Raw genomic sequence first — 19,879 nt, forward strand, 5'->3', positions numbered from 1 at the left:
TTTTTCATGATTATAAATAATGCTGAGATGAACATCTTTTTTTAAATGTTTGTTTATTTTTGCAAGAGAGAGGGACAGAGACAGAGAGACAGAGCACAAGCAGGGGAAGGGCAGAGAGAGAGGGAGACACAGAATCCGAAGCAGGCTCCAGGCTCCGAGCCATCAGCACAGAGTCCGACGCGGGGCTCGAACTCATGAACCATGAGATCATGACCCGAGCCCAAGTTGGACGCTTAACCAACTGAGCCACTCAGGCTCCCTGAGATGAACATCTTAATGCATTAAATGGTTTCTGCAGTCGGCTGTAGGGTAGATTCCTACAAGTAGGGATCACGGGGAGTTTCAGTGGGAGAGTAACCCGGCAGGTCTTGCCCTGTGACTTTGTCCAAATCACTGGCCCTTCTGGGTTTCCATTTCCCCACCTCAGAACGTGGATCCCAGGAATGAAAAGAACCTTTCTGGCTCTCACATTCACACATCTAGTGGCATCTTCAAACCATGCTTTGTCCAGGACTTGCGAGAGAGATCCAGATTCCTACCGACTGAGAAAACTACTCACTATTTCATCTCAAGCAAGTCACATCCCTCCTGTGTGCCTCAATCACTCTGTTGGCTCAGCAAGGAGACTAAAAGAGACTTAGGGGGCCACAAAGTGATGCTCGTGAAGCTTTTTTAATAAAAGAATTCTATGGTCCGGAGCATGGAGTCTCCTTCCACACCATCCCTTGTACACAGACTTCTCCTTTTCTTGCTCTCCTGTCCCCTCTGGCCTATTGGTTCCCTCCCTCCTCCTCAGGGGGGGCTGGAGGAGGATCCACCCTGTGAGTGACATCCTCCCTGGGGGTGGCCGCTAACTTCATCAATGTTCAGCGACTGTTAACACCGATATGCCCCGAGCTCCTGTCCATGGAACCCACTGGCCAGAGCCAGCACCCCTTCTCTGGGAGGAGCCCCCGAGGCTCTAATAAGGGCAAAACTCCCCTCCTTCATGTCTCTTTAGTCTTGGGGTGCCCCTGCCGTGTTCAGACTCTTGCCTGGAGGTGCTACCTTCTGTTGACTCTGCATTGAAAGCTAGTGGTCACTTACCTCTCTGGGTTTATTTGGTGAACGAGCTTTGGGAACTCACCCTTCAAGATTCCCACGCCCTCCTCTGTGCTCATAGGGCTCTGAAACCAGACTCCCTGGGTTTAAATTTTCGGCTCTCTCATTGACTAGCTATGTGAACACATCTGAGTTACTGAATCTCCCGGTACCCCCGTTTTTCCATATGTAGCACAGAGCCCAGTGCGGGGCTCAGACTCACAAAGAACCATGAGATCATGACCTGAGCCGAAATCCGGTTGGACGCTTGACCGACAGAACCACGCAGGCACCCGTAAAAGGGATAATAACTTTTAAGTGCTTACAACAACGCTTGGCATGTAAATGTGTTCAATGACAATTACACTGCCGTGAATTTCAATACGAGGGGTGATATTAATATCGGGGTGTGGGTTAGTATCAGATACTCTTCCAAATACACATTCATACTACAGTGTAAATGTCTGATACGATAGCGTGACACAGACCTCAAATGTTTATCTCGAACAGCAGATGTTTAAGCCAAAGGGGCGAATGCCTAGACAGGGACTTTTGACGGTCGGTAAGATCGAGCAGCTCAGAAAAAGGGGTTCCAGAATTAGTCAAATTTGGGTCATAGTTCCTGCTTGGCCACTTTTTTGTTGAGTGGCCGTGGACCGGTTTCTTACCTTCTCAGTGACTCATAGGGTTGTTGTGTGAACATGAGAAGATATTGTAAGTAAAGCATGTGATGATAAGGTGCCTGGCACATAGTAAGGTCAATAAATGCCCATGGTGGAAAAGTTCTGGAGTGGAGGAGAGGGTGGTGGCAGGAAGTCTCCCACGGAGCCCTGACCCTTGCCAGCCTGTGGGCTCTGCTTCAGCTGTGTCCGCTGGTCCACCCCTAAAACATTCGTTAAGTACCTACAGTGTGCCAGGAGTTCCTCGGCTCGATCAGTCCGTTCCCACAATTCGCTTCGTCATTGTAAATTCTACGGACATCAGTCCCCCTGGATGTTAACTAGGGTGTCTAAACAAAAATGACAATGTGACGGCAAATCAAGTTTGGGAACCAGAATTGGAGAGCACTCAACGGGTTCCGTGGCCGTGGGACCTGGAGCTTTGCCTACCCTCGTGCGCCTTGAGGGATGACTGCGGGTGTTGAGTCTCCTGTGACCGCAGACTCTTCTTAACACGTCCCTTGCGTGCATCTTCCTCTCCACTGTCTGCTGCAGGCATGACCCCACCTTGCCGGCTGCTATCGCCCCGTCCCTCGTCTCCAGCCCAGCCCCAGGGGAAATAGAGTCAGCTTTCCAAAACTCATGTCCTTTGAGCCATATACTGTCCCCCCTTGCGCATGGTGCGGGGACCTCTTCTCTCCTCCTTTGCCTTGCCGGTTCTCTTCCCCCTCCCGGATGCCTCCTGCAGTGCTGGTCTGGGATGGGGGCCCCTTTTTCACTCCTCCTGGCCTCCGCAGGGAGCCTCTCTCATACTTGACGGTACTTCCTGGCACCCGCATGCTTCCCGCGGCCCCCTTCCCGGCCTCTTGAGAGGGCGTTGGAGTGGGGACTGCCGTGTAGCCCTGTGGCTTGTGTCCAGAGGGTGGGCGTTTGTAACTGTGGACACCTGTCTGGGCCTCGGTGTCCTGCTCTGCGAAACAGGAATCGTGACTGCAGCAGCTCGCAGGACGCCACATGGAGGGAGAAGTGGCCTTTGCTCTCCCTGCTCTGTGCCCTTTCGTGGCGGGGAGGCCGCGGACTGTCATGGAAAGAGCTCCCACCTGGAGCCTGGGGTTGGATCTCAGTTGTGAGACAAAGGGCAAGTGACTATACGCCTGAAAACCGAAACTTCCCTCTCTGCCATATGGGATGCTTCTATTTCTCTTTCACTGGGTTGAACTGAGGTTACCCGGGTACAGGAGGACACAGAGTAGGTGCTTGATAAATATATTTGCAAAAAGGACACGGGCTTGCGGTTGAGCAGTCCCACGGTCCTGGGGCATGTGACTCCCTGGGAAGGCGCTCTGGAGGACAGGGGAGTCTACGGCCCCATTTACGGATGAGAGAACCCTACTTTGGCTCCCAGCTTACCCCGAGGATGGCGTGAGGGTCACCTGCCCTCAGACGCACCCTGGCTGGGTCTAGTACGGCTCAGTGCCTCTGCACGTGGCTAAGCGTGGTGGTGGTGGGAGTCGTAGAGAAGCCACATGCCCTGCCCCACCGCCCCCCCGGCCCCCCCCCCCCCCCCTGCCCTGGGCTGTGGGTGCTGTGCTCCAGGCTCGCCACACCAGGTGGCAGGCCAGAGGGCCACTGTGAGTCCTGGGATCGCCCCGCCCTAGTTGTGAGACCTTTGGCAAAGTCCCCTCGTCTGCCAGGTCTCCGTTCACGCATCTTGTCGATGGAGGGGTGAAGGAATCTTGATCAGAGCAGTGCTGTTGCACAGACAGAAGGAGATAAAACACATGAGGCACCTTAGCAGGCCAATGGCACTCAGGGTCATCATTATTATCTCGTTTAATTCTAACCCTTAAAGCTGGAGATCCCAGGGAGCCTGAAAACACCCCCTGGTGCCTTTGGCCTCCAGGCGGGAATAGTTGTATTACCCCTTTGTCTCACGCTCCCCCTCCGGGCCCAGTGACTTGTCCACACTCCGGTGGGGGGGGGGGCATTCTCTTGACACCGTGAAAGGTACAGCCCAGCAGGTCCCTGGTGTTTCAAAAGCACCAACGCCTGGCCCCTGGCCCGGGGTGGGGGTGGGGTAGCATTTCACAGCCTACAAAGCCCTTCCTCTTTGCACCTCTCTTACCTCTGGCGTTTTACAGTTGATAAAATCACAAAGTGTCTGCCGGGGAAGCAGGGACGCTGGCCCAGGACTCACAGATGAGAACATGTAGGCCGAGGGAGTCACACGCGGGCCCAAGGCCCTGCCTCTGGGGTGGCCCTAGGAGGAGAGGTTGGGGGGGGGAGGCGGGGAAGAGGTCGGAATCCGACTCTGCCCCAGTGCCCTGGGCTCTCCCTCCTAGCCCTCCCTCTGTATCCTGCAGAAGATAGAGCCTTCCTGAATGAAGCTCGGGAACGCTGCCACCGTTCAATGAGCTAATGGCGAAATCGGAAACTCAAGGGCTGGTAGCAGAGGCAAAAAAAAAAAAAAAAAAAAGAAAGAAAGAAAAAGACAAGCTTTGATTCATGGGCAGGAGGATCAGTGAATGGGGAAGACGGCCTCCAGTAATAGAGGAAATGCCTGAGTGGCACATCCTTCCAGCGGAGTCTCTCCCCGGGAGAGGAAGGTCAGGTTAGCGGAGGCCTCGGTTAGCGTCGGAGCCTGATAGGGGAGGCGAGGGAGCACTGCTGTCAGAGCAAGCCTGGTGAGCCCCATCGGTGAAGTGCAGGGGGGGTACGGGAGGGGGGCAGGTACTGGGGATCACAGGGCTCCCCCAGGTAGGGGGTGTAAAGTCAGCAGGTAGGGGCCAGGCACATAACAGGGGCTCACCAAAGAAAAACACCTGAAAACTCTTATTTTTATTTTTATTTTTAAATTGTTTTTAGAGAGAGCGAGAGCGAGTGAGCAGGGAAGGGGAGGAGCAGAGAGAGGGAGACACAGAATCCGAAGCAGGCTCCAGGCTCCGAGCTGTCAGCCCAGAGCCTGACTCGGGCTCGAACTCACAAACGGTGAGATCATAACCGGAGCCGGACGCTTAACCCACTGAGCCACCCAGGCGTCCCTGCCGCCACTGGTCTTGAATGCACGAATGAGTTAATTTTTACACTCTCGGATCTGGTCTCTAGTGTGTGTGGGCACTACTATCACAGTACAGGTGAGGACTCAGGGATCAGAGAGGGGCAGGGATTTGTCCCAGGTCACACAGCTGGTAGATGGCAGAACTGGGCCTCCAATCCCCAGCTCCTTCACCTTCATCTGGGAGGAGATCGAAATGCATGATGCGGCAGGGTGGGGGTGGGGGGACAACATTCCAGTGTAAGAAGGAGAGTATTATTGTACCTTGACTACTTCTAGAAGTTTCTTTGACCCTGGTGAACTTCTCTGCAAAGGGACCCTTTCTAAAAAAAAAATTTTTTTTTTTTTAGTTAATTTATTTTTGAGAGTGAGAGAGAGAGAGAGAGAGACAGTGAGCCTGAGCGGGGGAGGGGCAGAGAGAGACTGGGAGAGAGAGAATCCCAAGCAGACTCTGCACTCTCAGGGCAGAGCACGACGTGGGGCTCGATCCCACCAACCGCCAGATCAGGGCCCCAGCTGAGACCAAGAGTCCGACGTCCCACCGACGGGGCCACGCAGGCGCCCCTGCAAACAAACTCTTTGATAGGAGGGCGGGTGGGGCCTCCCCGTCCCCCAATATTTGGGGTACCTGTCAGTTTCCCAGGTGGACAGAGACTTCCTCTGTGGGCAAGGAAACTCCCCAGCCTGAAACGGGAAAAGGAGGGCAAACCAAAGCCGGTTTGCGCGAAGGGCCTCGGCTTTCGGGGTGACCAGGAAAAGGGGACACTGTATTTTATTTTTTCTAATCACCGCCCCCACCGTGCTCTGTTGGGCTCCGCCTCTCTTGCTGGCTCCTTCGGGACGACACCCTAGGCCCCTTCCATAACCCTCCCATCACTTTCGCTTATTAAAGAGAATAATCTCATCTTCGTTATTAAGACTCAGCCCGGTTCATTTTAAAACGTCGCTCTCCCACGGAACGCGGAGCTCCCCCGTCTGGGGTTGTGTGCGTGCGTGCTCGTGCGTGCGTTCTCATGCACGGGCCTACGTGCGTGCGCCCGTGCAGATGTGCTTGGGTGTGTGCCTCTTCTGGAAGTCGGGGCCGGGAGGAAGTTGCGTCCTCGCGTGACTGCATCCTACGGGTGGGCTGTGCCCGTCTGGGCGGTTCAGACCCGCCGTCCCTTCTGCAGACAGTCCTGTGTCCGCGATGGCGGGTTTGCTACGCCTGTGCCCCATGGTTTTTTTTCTGTATTTCTGGCCCCCCACACCGTAGCTGCTGGCACCCTCCGTGAGGCCGGCGCCTGAAGGCAGGCTCTCTCGGGAGGAGGTGCTGGTCGATGTGGCTCAGACTCAAACTCCGTCTCCTTCTCAGCTCACTGGCAAGTGGGGGTCTGCCCACACCTCCAACTCCTAGGGACCCGGATCTTGGCAGTGGGCCAGGACATTGACTTAAGCCCTGAGTTTCTTAAAGACTTTTTTTTTTTCAAAATTTTTTTAACGTTTATTCATTTTTTGAGAGACAGAACATGAGTGGGGGAGAAGCAGAGAGAGGGAGGGAGATCCAGCATCCGAAGCAGGCTCCAGCCTCTGAGCCGTCAGCACGGAGCCCTACGCGGGGCTGGAACTCACAGACGGCGAGATCATGACCTGAGCCGAAGTCGGACGCTCAACCGACTGAGCCACCCAGGCGCCCCAAGCCCCGGATTTCTACTTGGATGTCTGCTCACATCCTGGAAATCTTCCTGACTGTGGGAGAGGGCAGGGGAGGGGTGGTACGGGGCATTCCAGATCTTCTGGAAGGGCAGCTGGTGCCACGTTCTGTGTTTGTCCCCAGACTTGCACATCCCACGCGTAAATGCTGTCTGCCAGGCTGGCGTTCCTGCCCCTGGCGCCGTGGGAAGTCCCAGGACTCCAAGATTCAGACCTTTGAGATGGTCCTGGAGAATGTAGCGACTTTGTCCTCTATGGTGAACCCTCCCTCCCTCTTCAGCGGGAGGGCGGGATGGGTAAGGCCCAGACCTCACGGCATCCAGTTCCACGAGGTCGTGGACAGCACCGGGCACTGCCGGGGGCTTCAGGGGCACCGGCACGGCGGGTTTCGAGGCTCACACATAGGCTGGCTTGTCAGAAGTGGCCTGGACAGCCCGTGGCAGAAGCGAACGTGAACGTGCGTCCGCCTGTCTTCCAAGCCCGAAGCGACGGGTGTGGGTTGTCTGTGGCCGCCCAGAATCGAGTCCTCGTTCTCTGGTCACAGCACCCTGATGTCTTTAGGGAGCAGTTACCTCTTCCCCACCAAACAGCCCTGTCTGGTACCCTAAGCAGGATGTCGGGGGTCCTGCTCTTTGCTTTGTCGGGGGTCTTTGTCGGGGGTCGCCACTATTCCCACTGTTCTCTTCTTGGGCTCTGGGTCACGTCAGGGTCCAGGTGGGGCGTGTGGCCAGCCCTGGGCCTCCCGGGCCTCAGGCTGTGGGGGATCCTCATGCGGCCTCAGCTGACAGGCTCTGGTTCAGTTCCTATGGGGCAGATGCTCGTGTCGCATCAGATGGCCGCTCGCCCCAGCCGGCGCGAACTGACCGTGTCATGGCCCGGCGGCCGGCGAAGTCAGTGGGGTAGGGGCATGGGGGGAGGGGGGCCGTCTGTGCTGTGTTCTGGGGGCCCCTGCCCGGGGCGGACCGTCTCGTCCTGCGGTTCTGCAGAACTGGGGCCTCGGCAGGGAAAGCCCGGACTCACCACCCTCCTTGTCACCGTTGTCACCCTCAGCCGTTGCTGTTAAGAATGACCATCCTCACTGTTCTGAGCACCCGGGGTGGGCCAGGCCCTTTGTGACAGTGAGAACCCCCCTAATCACGAAAGCAATAGCCACGCACGTTGCCAGGGTTACTCTTCCCGGAACCCGCGGGGAGAGGCGTGTGCCCATTTCACGGATGAGTCAGTTGAGGCGGGGGACTGTTGCTGCGCACGCGTGGGGAGTCCTCGGGTTCCACTCGGTGTGGTCCCTTCAGCGGTGGCAGCGGCTGCTTTCTCCCGGTTTATACTTCCGGAAGTATTTGATCCTCGCAGGGACCGCAGTTTGACCCACGGGAGACACACACACGCTCCTCCTGGTGAGGTGGTTTGGATCCTGCTCCTTGTAAAAATCATCCTGGCCCTGTGATTCTAGAGGGAAAGTCCCCGCCTCCCCTGGCGTCAAGCCCGCATCCTGGGGACGAGTGGCACTATCCTCACCAACGCTCTCTAGGCATCGGTGACTCCCAGGTTCCTACCTCCCGTCGGGCCCCTGTCCCGAACTCCAGACTCACGCCTCCGGCCAGCTTCACCCCTGCAGCTGCACGTGGGTGGACAGCTCAAACTCCACGGCCCTCGGCCCCCTGGTCTTCTCCATCCTCCGGTCCTACTTCTCCTGTAGCTCCTTCCACATTGATTACTGGGTTCTCCACTCCTCTCACGCTCCGTCCCGGAGCCCTGGAATCATCGTTGGCTCCTCTCTCCCCCCCGCCTCCTTTACCCCGTATCTAACCCATGAGGAAATCCTATATTCGCCATCGATCATTTCTCTCTGCTTTTGTCCTGGTTTGAACCGCAATCCCCCGGCTTATCCCACTGGCTTCCTAATCAGTCCTCCTACCGCTCTCCCTCCTCCCCCTCCATCCGTTCCCACTGCAAAGACTGAAATGATCCTCTTAAGACGTGAAGTCAGACCTTCTCCCTTCTCTGCCTGAGCCTGGGTGGTGGCTCCCCATTTCACCCCAGGTAAAAATCAAAGGTGTAAGGTAGCCTCCGGGGCCCTTCCTGGCCTGGCCTCGTATCTCCCAGCTCTCCTCTGCCCACACTGGCCGCCTGGCCATCCCCCAGCACACCAGGCACACTCCTGCCTCAGGGCCTTTGCACTGGCCACTCCCTCTGATCCTGGCTAAACGCACAGCTCACTCCCTCACTTCCTTTGAGTCCCTGCTCAACCGGCAGGCTCCTTCCTCCCCAGCCACCCTCAGATTGCATCACCCAGACCCCACCCCCAAAACTCCCGAGCCCCTCACCCTGTCCTACTTTGTTTCTTTGTTTGTTCCATAGAACGGATCGCCTTCTGGCATCTTCTACATTTGACTTAAGGAGAGTTAGCTCTGCTGTTTATTGTCCCACTCCTGACACCAACATGTTGGCTCTTCAGGGGCGAAGCTCTTTGCCTGTGTTGCTCACCCACGTGTGACAGGCTTCTGGTACCCTGCCTGGCACATAGTGTATACTCTACGAATGCCTTCCTTATAGCTTCCCTCTGAGCCTCGACTTTCTCCCTGAAATTCCCACTGTACTAGGTATTGTTCAAATCCCCAGGAGACAAAATGACCAGGGGAGGGGGGGTAGGTTGCTGACCTGGTCTCTGTCCCCACTTCTAGGCTCACTCTTAATCTTGTCCTCACCTTTAAGCTCTATCATCCTTAAAGCCCTCCCAGCCCCCTGCGCTGTCATACCTCCGGGACATTGCACGTGCTGCGTCTCTTTTCACCCCGCGGACTCCCGGGTGTCATTCAAAGCCCTGGTTAGGAGTTATCTCTTCCCTGGGGTCCTCCATGATACTCCCACCCCCCAAAGTCCTGAGAGACTCCTCCCCTCCTTCCTCCGAGTGACTTCCGTGCCTCGTGTGCGTTTCTCAGCGTGTGGGGCCCCCGTCTCACTGGGGCTCGTCTGCATGTGCGTTCCGTCATCAGACTGTGAGCTCCTTGAAGGGAGAGGCTGGGCTCTGTGTCCCTGGGACACAGCAGCCGCCTAGCCAAGTGTGTGCTTGTTTGCAAACAGAGCAAATCTGACACGAGCCAGGACAGAACAAAGACTATGCTGAAGACCTTTTCAAGGTCACTGGCTGGCAGGGAATGAACAATGTCTTATTATGTGATCATTTATTTATACTCTGTTTTCGAGTAGGATTCGAGGCGGCACGGAATAAAAGGCACAGATGTGGCAAAAACAAAACCCCGTGTCTCGAACGCCTTCTCTCTTTTCCGCGACTGGCTCTTCCTCCTTGGCCTATGAACAGGCCCGGGTCTCTGTTCTCCTAACAAAAGCACCCCAATCGTCCTCAGGTCTCTGTCCCTGTGCGGCCAGCCTCTCAAGCCGGGCCTCCGATGCCTGCCCCCCCCCTCCGCTGCCCCCCGCCTCACTTGCTCACCTGTCACGTGACCAGCTCCTAGGTCAGCGGCTACCTCTGTGACTATAGTGGACACAGAGCTCTGGTGGGACCAGACCCCTTGCCATATCTCTCCCCTTCTCCAGCCCCTTGTTTCCCCTGGCTCTCAGGTCGCCACACTCTCGACCTTTCCTTCTATGGCTCGGCTTCTCCTCCCCATCCCCCCTTGTAGGTGGCCTTCCTCTGTCCGTCCCAGGTCCCCCCGCTCCCGGGCCCCTCTCCTACATATTTCCAATGTTCCAATGACTGCGGTTACCCCTGGGATTCGTTAGGGTCATTCTAGAAACAGATGACCCCCCCCGCCCGCCCCTGCCCCAACCTCAGTGGCTGAGCACAGTGTTTCTTTCCCACTTACATAAAGGCCATTCGGCAGCAAGGGGAGGGAAGGGGGCTCTGCTCTCTCTGGTCACCTAGGCCCCTTCCACTTGCCTGCCATTGACCCTGGCTCTGTGCTGCGGGAGGAATATGCCTCTGGACAAGGACAGGTGGACGAGGCTGTGTTGTGGACAAGACTGTGGGGGAGAGCACAGGGCGAGTCAGGTGGCCCTGAGTCCCTGACTCAGCCTGTCTGCTTGGTGTCCCCACCACCGGGCACAGTCAGCCTGTGTCTCTGAACACCCTTTTTCTCTGTCCTGAGGGGAATGTGCCCCTCACCTTTAGACTGTTACGAGGCCCCATGAAAGCACGGACTCACCCTGTGCTGATAGGGAAGTCCTCCGTGGGTGGGGACGAGCTCCCTGCTCCCACATTCGCTCGTTTCTTGGGTCCAGGAGACCCCTCCCAGTCGGCTGAACCCAGGAGTCGGGCACGCGGTTGGAAGGAGTCAAGATCCAGCCGTGGGTGGCTTGCTGCTGGGGACTGTGCGGGGACATCCCGGCCGGAGGGCAGCTGTGTGCCTGGCTCCTCCTTTATAAATTCATGGCCGAGTGTGGGGACTCACCCAGGGGACCGAGTCAGCCTTCCGGCCGGCACTCAGAGCCTATGCCGATTGTCAAATCCATCACCCTCGGTCAATGGCATGACAGTGGGCATATGTCACTGGCTCTTGAAGTCAGACAGGCTGGACCCTTCTGTCCTCTTTAAGGAAAGGGGCGCTGACATTGATGGAGCACCTACTGGGGGCCAGACATTCTCCTAAGTGTTTGACATCCACACTCCCTGAACTCTCACGATAGCCCTGGAAAGAGGGGTGGGTCATCACCCCCATCCACAGACCCGGGCACCAGGACTTGGGAATTGCAGGAAAAGCACGGCGACGAGGAGGCTTCCCAGAGAGCGAATGTTTCCAAGGCGCAGTGGCTTAGTTTTGAGCTCTCCGCTGACCCACATCGTCAACTCTCTTAGGACCACAAGACAGAAAGGCAAGAGGCACGGACTTGGGAACAGGGACACCTGGGCTTACCGCCTCGAGTCCGGTGCTGGCCAGCTGAGCCATGTTGTACCAGCCACTTCTGCCTCTCGAAGTCTCAGTTTTCTCATCTGTCAAATGGGCACAGCTATGCTGCTCTCTGAGGGGCGAGTCAGAGAGCTTTTTAGCAAACCGTCAAGGTCTGTCATGTAAGCTGTCGTCTCCTGCTTAGACGCTTCTTAGGGGCTTCTCCTGTTTGCTCTGGCTCCTTCCTCGGCAGCCTCTTCTCCGCACGGCAGCCAGAGGGACTTTCTGGGGGGGACACAGAATCAATTCACGTCACATCCTTGCTTAAAGTCTTTAAGTGGGTTCACATGTGTGCCAGGTACCCTGAATAATCTGGCTCTGCCTTTAGCTGTCTGTCTCTTCAGCCCCCCTTGGCCTCCTTTCTGTTGTTTCACCGCACTATGCTCTCTCCCGCCCCAGGGCCTTTGCACCTGCTCGCCGCGCTCCCTGGAACGTGCACTTCTCTCGCTCTTTGCCTGGGCAGCACCACACCTCCTTCGGATTGCTGCAGAAACCTTATGCTCAGGGAGGTTTCTTTCTTGCTGCCTTTATCTAAATTAGGTCCCCTGGTTTTCTTCTCTTGTCACACTCGGTATGCTTCTTTCACCTCGCACAATCCATCGTTGGAGTTTTACTCGTGCCCGCGGTTTTTGTGTTGATGTCTGTCTCCCTCTCAGAATGTGAACTCCATGGGGACAGGCGCCTCCTCCCCTCTGCCCGCCACCATGGTGCCTGGCACCGAAGGGCACTTGAACGAACGGAACTGCTTCCTGCTGTTTCCCCAGGCCGCCCTCAGCGGCTGTTCCCCGTCCTGGGCTAGAAAGTGTGAGAGTGAGCACGAGTCTGGCCCAGATGCGGCGGCCGACAGGCAGCCCAGAGCTCTTCCCACCCCCACCCCCCCCCACCCCAGATCTCATTTCACCCTCGTGACATGTAAGCCTCGATTTCTTCGTTCGTGAAACGGAGAGCTGGGTTGGAAAGTCCGACGTGATAAGGGATAGAAGCATCCGGCGCCGTGAGGGTATTTTAAAAACGCTGCTCCGTCCCCATTTTACCAACGTCCTCGGTCCCTCCGGGACTGGTGTTTCGCCCATTTTGCGGGTGGGGATGCCGAGGCCCAGAGAAGTTGAGCAGTTAGCCCAAGGGCACAGCGGCAGAGCTGGGCACGAGACGGGGTCCCCCGCATTCTGCGTGCGATCAGCCTGCCTCGTCCACCTGCCAGGCGACAGCACCGGCTCCAGGATCCTCCCTGCAGGAGCAGGTGCAGAGAAGGCGCTCCTGTGCTCACGGGCCCCGAGGAGAAGCCGGACGCATCTCTCATACCCCGGCCTCCGGTCTCAGAAGAGCAGCTGGAGCATCTCTCTCTCCTGCCTCCATCCCAAGTCCCCTCCTCGCAGCCTCCCGAGACGGGACCGCGGCCACCTCCGCAGAGCCAGCCCCAGGGGACCAGGTCTCCTCTCCCCGGGACCACTGGGACACCGCTCGCCGACTGACCTATATTCCGCTCCACTGCTATTTGCCGTCTTTGTCGCCTCCCGCCCAGCACGCAACCCCACCCTGCCCAAACACTCCCGTCCCTCCAAGGACGTTGTAAAAATAAAACGATCACAACCTGGCCCTCGGGGAACCTTGGCTTTACGGTACGGTACGTCCTGCTCCGCGGCGGGGCGTGGCGTTCGCAACCCAGTTTGCAGCCGGGGAAGAGGACCCAAAGCAGGGGGGCGTGGGGAGGGGAGGGGAGAGGAAGGTACTCACCCGCGCTCGCGGGGGCGGGTGGATGCGGAAGCGGAAGACAGCGGGGGAAGGCCAAGGGGAAGGGGAGACACCGAAAGGGGTGAGAAGTCGCAGGGACCCCAGGGTAACAAGGTTGGGGGCTCAGATGCCACCCGGAGCCAGTGGAGCCCCAGAAAGGGCGGCGGGCAGGTGGAAGCAGGGCAGAGAAGGTCCTGGAAGAGAATCCATGGAAGGGAAGGGCCGGACGGGAGAAGGGCACAGAAGATGCGCCAATGGCCGAAACTGAGCTCCCCGGACATCGGACCGGGCCGTTTGTGGAAAACAGACACCAAGGACGTGAGAGAGTCCAGGAGGCGACCAGCCTGAAGGCTGCAGATTTGGGGGGGGCGGGGTCTGGGCGGCAAGACAGGAAGCAAGTTCACCTTGAAGTGGGAGGTCGTTGCCCTGAAAGGGGGCCCAGCTTTTATCTTTGCCGGGGTGTCATTTCTCCCAGAGTTTTCCAGAAAACTCTTCAAGCCCAGCAAGTCCGGGCTCCGTTATGTTTGATGGTCTGTTCTTTGACTTCTCTTACTGGCAGAGGCAGGATTTGCACCCGGGACTCTGTGTTCTCCAAGCCCTGGCTCTTACTGAGGCCCCCCCCCCCCCATTGCCTCTACAGTGGAGCGACTGGGGATTTCAGCCAGTCCTGAAGGAGGGTGGGGTTGCTGAAGCAGGAGTGGGGAGGGAGGGCGTCCAGGCGGGCCTGCTGTATGGACCACATGGAAATGGAAAATGGAGGGAAAGGCAGCTGTGCGGGGTGCAGCACTTTCCATCCCTGTCCCGTGCCTTATCTTGTGCCTTATCCGTTCCTCCCTCCCTGCCGCTCAGCACCACCTTTTCTGTCCCTTTTGTAGCAGCAGCCCTTCTAGAATCTTCCACACTACCTTCCACTCCTCAGTCAGGCGGCTCACAGAGCTCCCGCCCTCCCTACGAAGGCCTTTCCTCATCTTGCCCACCTGGACAGTGCCTTACTTATCTGCCAGGGCCCAGGATGAAGGTCGCCTCCTCCAGGAAGACTTCCATAGTTAGTTAGGCTATGCTAACTGCTAGCAAAGCACTCCAGGGCCCCAGCGGCTTCACAAAGGAAGTTTCTTTCTCGCTCAGAGCGGCAGGTGAGTGAAAGCTGGCTGGGGCGAGGCGGGCGGGCTCTGCTCCACGGTTACATGGGGGCTCGGGTTCCTCCTGGGCAGTGGCTCCATCATCCTCTAGGACAGAGGTTGGCAAACTGTGACCGGGGCTTGTCAATAAAGTTTTATTGGGACACAGCCACGCCCACCTAGTAACATATCCTCTAAGGCTGCTTTAGTGCTGCTATGGCAGCAGCATTAAGAAGCTGAGACAGGGGCGCCTGGGTGGTTTAGCCGGTTCGGCGTCTGACTTCAGCTCAGGTCACGGTCTCGCGGTCTGTGAGTTCGAGCCCCGCATCGAGCTCTGTGCTGATGGCTCAGAGCCTGGAGCCTGCTTGGGATTCTGGGTCTCCCTCTCTCCCTGCCCCTCCCCCGCTCATGCTCTGTGTCTCTCTCTCTCTGTCAAAAATAAATAAATATATAAATAAAAGCTGAGACCAAGAACTGTGGCCGTAAAATAAGAATATTTGCCCTCTGGCCTCTCTGGAAAACATTTGCTGATCCTTGCTGTGGGGCTCTGGAGGCCTAGGGAGAGAGAGCGGGGAGGTTTCTATGGGCCAGACTGGGTGTCCTTTGGGCCCACATTCCACTGGTGACAGCTGGCCACGTGACCCCACCGTGCTGCAGGCAGCTGGGACCTGTTTTCTTCCTGGTGCTTGGGACGAAGAGGAAGCAGGGTCTGGTGAACACATAGCCCTCGTCCCTCCACACCCCTCCTCCTTGGCTTTGAGCCTCTTCTCCCCCTGCTCCCTGCACACCTGCCCCCAAGGGATGGGTAGCCCTGTGTCCACGAAGGCTGAGACCGTGCCTGTCTTGTTTATCGCTGTCTGCCCCAGGCTCGGCACAGAATACGTGTTCTAGAAATTGTATTGAAGAAAGGAATGAATTGTTTCTGTCCTGTCTGCTCCCGGTGCCCTTTGTAAATACCTCGGATCTGGCACTGACCTCACTGTATTACACTCATCCTGTGCCTGTTTTCCCCATTGCCAGATCCTGGTCTCTGTGCCACCGGTTTCTTTCCAGGTGTCGCCTGTGTGGTGACAGCATGCCAGGCCCTGGGCATGTCTTTGGGAACAAAGCCGCGTCCTCAGGGGGCTTACGGTCCAGTGGGAGAGACGGCCAACGGGCAGAGAATCACACGATCGTGCAAATAAATTTAAAATGACCTCGGTGATCACATGCTCTGAAAGAAAGGGCCTGAGTAGCTGCTCTGAGCGCATCCAAGGAGAGATGAGCGAATCCGTGATTCAGGGAGGGCTCCCCTGAGGAGGTGACGTTTGGGCTGTAACCTGTTGCACACGCCGACGTGAACTGGGTGGAGGGAAGACGGGCAGGGGGAGCAGCCTAAGCAAAGGCCCAGTGGTCAGGGAGACCATAACCTCACCCGGGACAACGGCGACGTCATTAATGTTATTATGGCTCAGACCACAGAGCGCTTGGTATGTGACGGACCGCGGATTAAGCTCTTTACGTGTATTATGTCAGTTAATCTGCATGATGCTATGAGAGAGGCACTCACCGGAGCCCGGGCTGTTAACGTCCAGCCCACACTCGTTCTGTCCGCCCCAGAGGTGCCCCGGGCACAGGTCTCCTTCTTGTCTGCCGTCTGCGAGGGGCGGGCTGGAAGGGCCGGGGGGGTCCACACTACTTCCCAGGAGTGCCCTTGGCAATGACACATGAGAACTGGGGGGCAGATATCCCAGCTACCTCGCCCCTGGGTGGGGGATTCTGCAGCCCCAGCAGCAGAGGTGCCCGGCTGATACGTCGGCCCTGTTGCCCACAGGAGTAGCTCCCCGCTCAAGCCACACTTCATTGGCTTTTGTTCCCTCCCTGCTGTGCTCCTGGGGTCACCTCCAAAATTACTTGCTCCTGAACATTTGTCTCCGGGGCTGTTTGTGGAGTAAGCAGAGCTGAGCACTGGTTTGTTTTATATATATATATATATATATATATATATATATATATATATATATATTTTGTAAACGTTTATTTATTTTTGAGACAGAATGCGAGTGGGGGAGGGGCAGGGAGAGAGGGAGACCCAGAATCCGAAGCAGGCTCCAGGCCCCGAGCCGTCAGTGCCGAGCCCGACGCGGGGCTCGAACCCATGGACCGTGAGATCGTGACCTGAGCCGAAGTCGGAGGCTCAACCGACCGAGCCACCCAGGCGCCCCGAAACTAAGACACTGTTAAGGATCCCATCTAATAGATGAAGAGTTAAGTAAACACAGAACGGATGGAGGGTCTCTGAAGCCAAAGCACCCACTGTGTGTACGTGTGTGTGCGCGTGCGTGCGTGGGCCTGTGTGGGTGCGACACCACAGCGGAGGCCGGGGAGGCGTGTGCGCGGCCAGGACGAGGTTTTTGGGTCATTGGCTTCGGGGCACAGGAGGAGGACGGCTGGCAGTCGCTGGGGGTGCCCTGGGGACCTGCCACGGAGCTCACTCACAGGTCTCTAGAGCTCTGGGAGGGCACCACGAAGGCCAGGGAGGAACTGGGCGTCAGAGGGGCCGGGTTCCCTGCACCCGGCCCACAGTGTTCATCTCAGAAAGGGGGACGCACACTTGGTGTCTAAGCGCTCCCCTCCCCATGCCCCTTTCCTGCCCTCTTAGGTCCCAGGGTCCCCCACGCCTCCCCCCTGCCCCGGGACCTCCATTAGGGAGGGTCTGTGCCCAGAGCCCGGCACCCCCCGCAGCCCAGCTGGGGGCTGGCGGCTGCAGGGGGAAGGCCAGCCGGGCCTCCTGACCGGGCAGGCCCCAGAGGCCAGCACGTGGCCGGCCGGGTGCCGGCTGTTTCTGTCCCAGCGCCCTCTGCGGCCCGCCACCGCCCGAGCAGATGGTCTCAGAAGGGAGCACGGACTGATCGGGGTCAGGAGGGTCCGTCGGCCCATCTTCTGCTCTGTCTCTGCGGGCGCCTCTGCCCTTGCCACTGTCCTGGAGAGGCCGATGAGCTCAGCTGGCCTGGGGCACACTGCACAGCACGGTGAGGGGTAACATGACGCGGCCCAGGTGTCCAGGAGTGCCCGGCCTGGGGGCCGTGCATCCTGGGGGCTTTGGTGTAGCCGTGGCAGGACTGGAGGGTGGGAGGGTGGCGGGAGGGTGGCAAGGGCTGCGGGCCACCCTGCGGATGCCTCAGGGAGATAGCCCCTCGCTGGGTGGCTTGTGGACCCCAGTGGAGGTCCCCACCGGAGGGAGTCGAGGGAACTCACGCTTGCTGAGAGCCTTGTCATCAGTTAAGGGTTACCTCGGGCTATTACCCGCCCCTCACCACCCTGTCATAACCCCTGCGTCCATCCTTCCTGGGGGACCTTTCCCCAGCACCCCCCTTCCTGTGGGTTCTAGTCCCCAAAGTCCAATGTTTACTATGCGGTCGTCCCTTGCACACCGTCAAGGACAGCCACTTCCCTGCAGGCCCGTTCTCGAACATTCCCAGCTGTGGTGTCCTTCCTGGGCCTGCCCCCCCGGGCTGCGTCTCAGCGACCAAAAGAGCACGGGTTCCGGGTGGATTCTAGTCCATGACTGAACTTGAGTGGTGGGCTTCAGTTAAGCCTCCGTCTCCTCATCTGGAAAGTGGGGAAAATCATGCCCCCCCCCCCCCCCCCCGGCAAGGCCCTGAGGCTCGAGACGTGGGTTGTGAATGCTGAGCACAGAGAAGAACAAGCCTTCCCTCCTTGTTAGCCAAGTGGCTGGGGTAGGTCCACCTCCCTGGGCCTCAGCTCCCTCGGCTGTAAAATGGGCTTGGCCTGCCCTGTCTGGGGAAGGGAGGGGGAGGGAAGGGAAGGCATTGGCGTGTTAGCTGCAGGGGCTATGCACTGGGACATCTCGCGATGAGAGGTTTGGGTAGATGAAGGTGCCTCCCCACCCCGGCCCAGCTGCAGTCTGGGGTCTTAAGAGCCTCTCCTGCCCCACGTGGCTCTCGCACCCTCTGTCTCTCATTTCCAAGGGTCAGTGGAAGCCCCCCTCAGGCCCTGGCTCTGATTTTGCAGCCCACTGATGGGTGCGGTGCTGGGTCAGTCCTGCGTGGGGCCCTCGGGGCTGCCCCTGCTGTGACCGAAGTCGGACGCTCAACCGACTGAGCCACCCAGGCGCCCCTCAAGGCTCATCTCTGAGCACCTGTTCACCAATGCGTTGTATCTGCGACCCTTTCAGGGGCGGTGGTCCCAGTGCTCGGCAGAGGAGGGCAGGTGGAAACCCCGGGAGAGTGAGGGCAGGGGAGGAGGCTCTGTGGAATCAGGGCTGCTGCTCCTCTCTGCCTCAGGACCTTTGAACGTGCTGTGTCTGCTGGTTGATAAGCCATTTCCCTGTTTCGCTGCGGGGCTCCTGCTTGTTCACACCTCAGCAGAGAGGCTTTTGCTAGACAGCCTCCTCCCCAAGGTAAACCAGGCCTCCTTGAAAATCTTATTCAGAGGGCTTTGAAATCTTATACCCCCTCGAGCTGCTTTTACAACCTGGTTATACGTGTGTTTGTGAACCTGCTTACTGTCTCTCCCTCATGAGACCGTACGCTCCATGAGGCAAGGCGAGGGGCCTCTCCAATCCTGTTCGGCCCAGAAGATCCTGCCCATAAAACAGGGCCTGGCACGTGGCTGGTGCTCAAAAGGCCAAGGTCTGTGGAGACACACTGTCCCCGTGCCTGGTGCTGTTCACTAAGCCCTCTTGCCCGCGGGCCGTGCGTTAGTCCAACCTTACAATTACAGAGGCCTCTGAGGCTTGGGCCCTCCCCAGGAGGCAAGAGGTAGGCTCGAACCCAGGTCTCCCAGCCCCCAGTCGGTCCCCCCAGTCTTCTCTGGACCACGGTGGGCCACATCCCAGAGCTCACTTGTGGGGAGACTCAGGCCTCCCAGCCCCAGAGCTCCTTTGGATGAAAAGTGGGGGGCAGCAGACTCGGACCCTGGGGAACGTACAGGATGGGCCAAGAGCAAACACAATCGTGGCAGTAACACGAGTGGTGACTGTTCCAGCGTGGCTGAGGGTTCGTCCGGTACGGATGGCCAGGTCATGAATCCTGGCCAATCGGGGGAGGTGATATTAAGGCCCAGAGCAGTGAGGTGACTTGCGCAAGGCCATTCAGCGAGGACGCGCCTGAGCAGAGATCTGAACCTAGAGCTGTCTGACTCCAGAGCCTAGAAGGTTGGTCTCAGGGCTGTTGCTGCCTTCTGCCTGGAAAGCAGACAGGGGCTGAAGGGCGGCTGATGCGAAAGGGCCAACCTGGCACAAAGCGGGGCTCTCAGGGCCAAGTGCTCCTGCTGTGCCCTCTTCCACTTTGGTTCCAGAGCCCCGACACCCCCCGGGAAAGGGAGCCCCTGTTGGATCCATTGAGGACACAAAGGGCTGGGGACACAAAAGGCTCCCAGATGTCGAGAAGGCGGCCTGAGGTCACAGAAAGAGGCCTGAGTCGGAGGGACCCCAGGTTGGAGTCCTGACTTACCGGCCAGGTGAGTCACCTCACCGGCTGGGCTTCACTTGCCTCTTGCGTGACATTGGGCGCAAAGCGTCCAACTCGATGTACAAAGTGACATCGAGAACCCGTGTGTGAATTGCCGATACATGGCTCCTGGCGCTGTTTCTCGAACTTCGCTTGAGAACTTTCTTTTGCACCGGCAGGGATCCACCAT

The 19,879-nt window shown here is 57.9% G+C and overlaps 1 long non-coding RNA gene across 1 annotated transcript; it reads right to left on the reverse strand.

Moving 5' to 3' along the window:
* Positions 1 to 3,330: 3,330 nt before the first annotated feature.
* LOC122223777 lies at positions 3,331 to 5,747 on the reverse strand. Its single transcript, XR_006204469.1, has 4 exons — positions 5,593 to 5,747; positions 5,059 to 5,113; positions 3,865 to 3,999; positions 3,331 to 3,490 (listed from the first exon to the last, which is right to left on the reverse strand). It is a non-coding gene; the product is annotated as an uncharacterized LOC122223777 (long non-coding RNA).
* Between the last annotated feature and the right edge of the window lie 14,132 nt (positions 5,748 to 19,879).

Source organism: Panthera leo, chromosome B4 (genome assembly GCF_018350215.1).
Source record: "Panthera leo isolate Ple1 chromosome B4, P.leo_Ple1_pat1.1, whole genome shotgun sequence".
Taxonomy (NCBI): Eukaryota; Metazoa; Chordata; class Mammalia; order Carnivora; family Felidae; genus Panthera; species Panthera leo.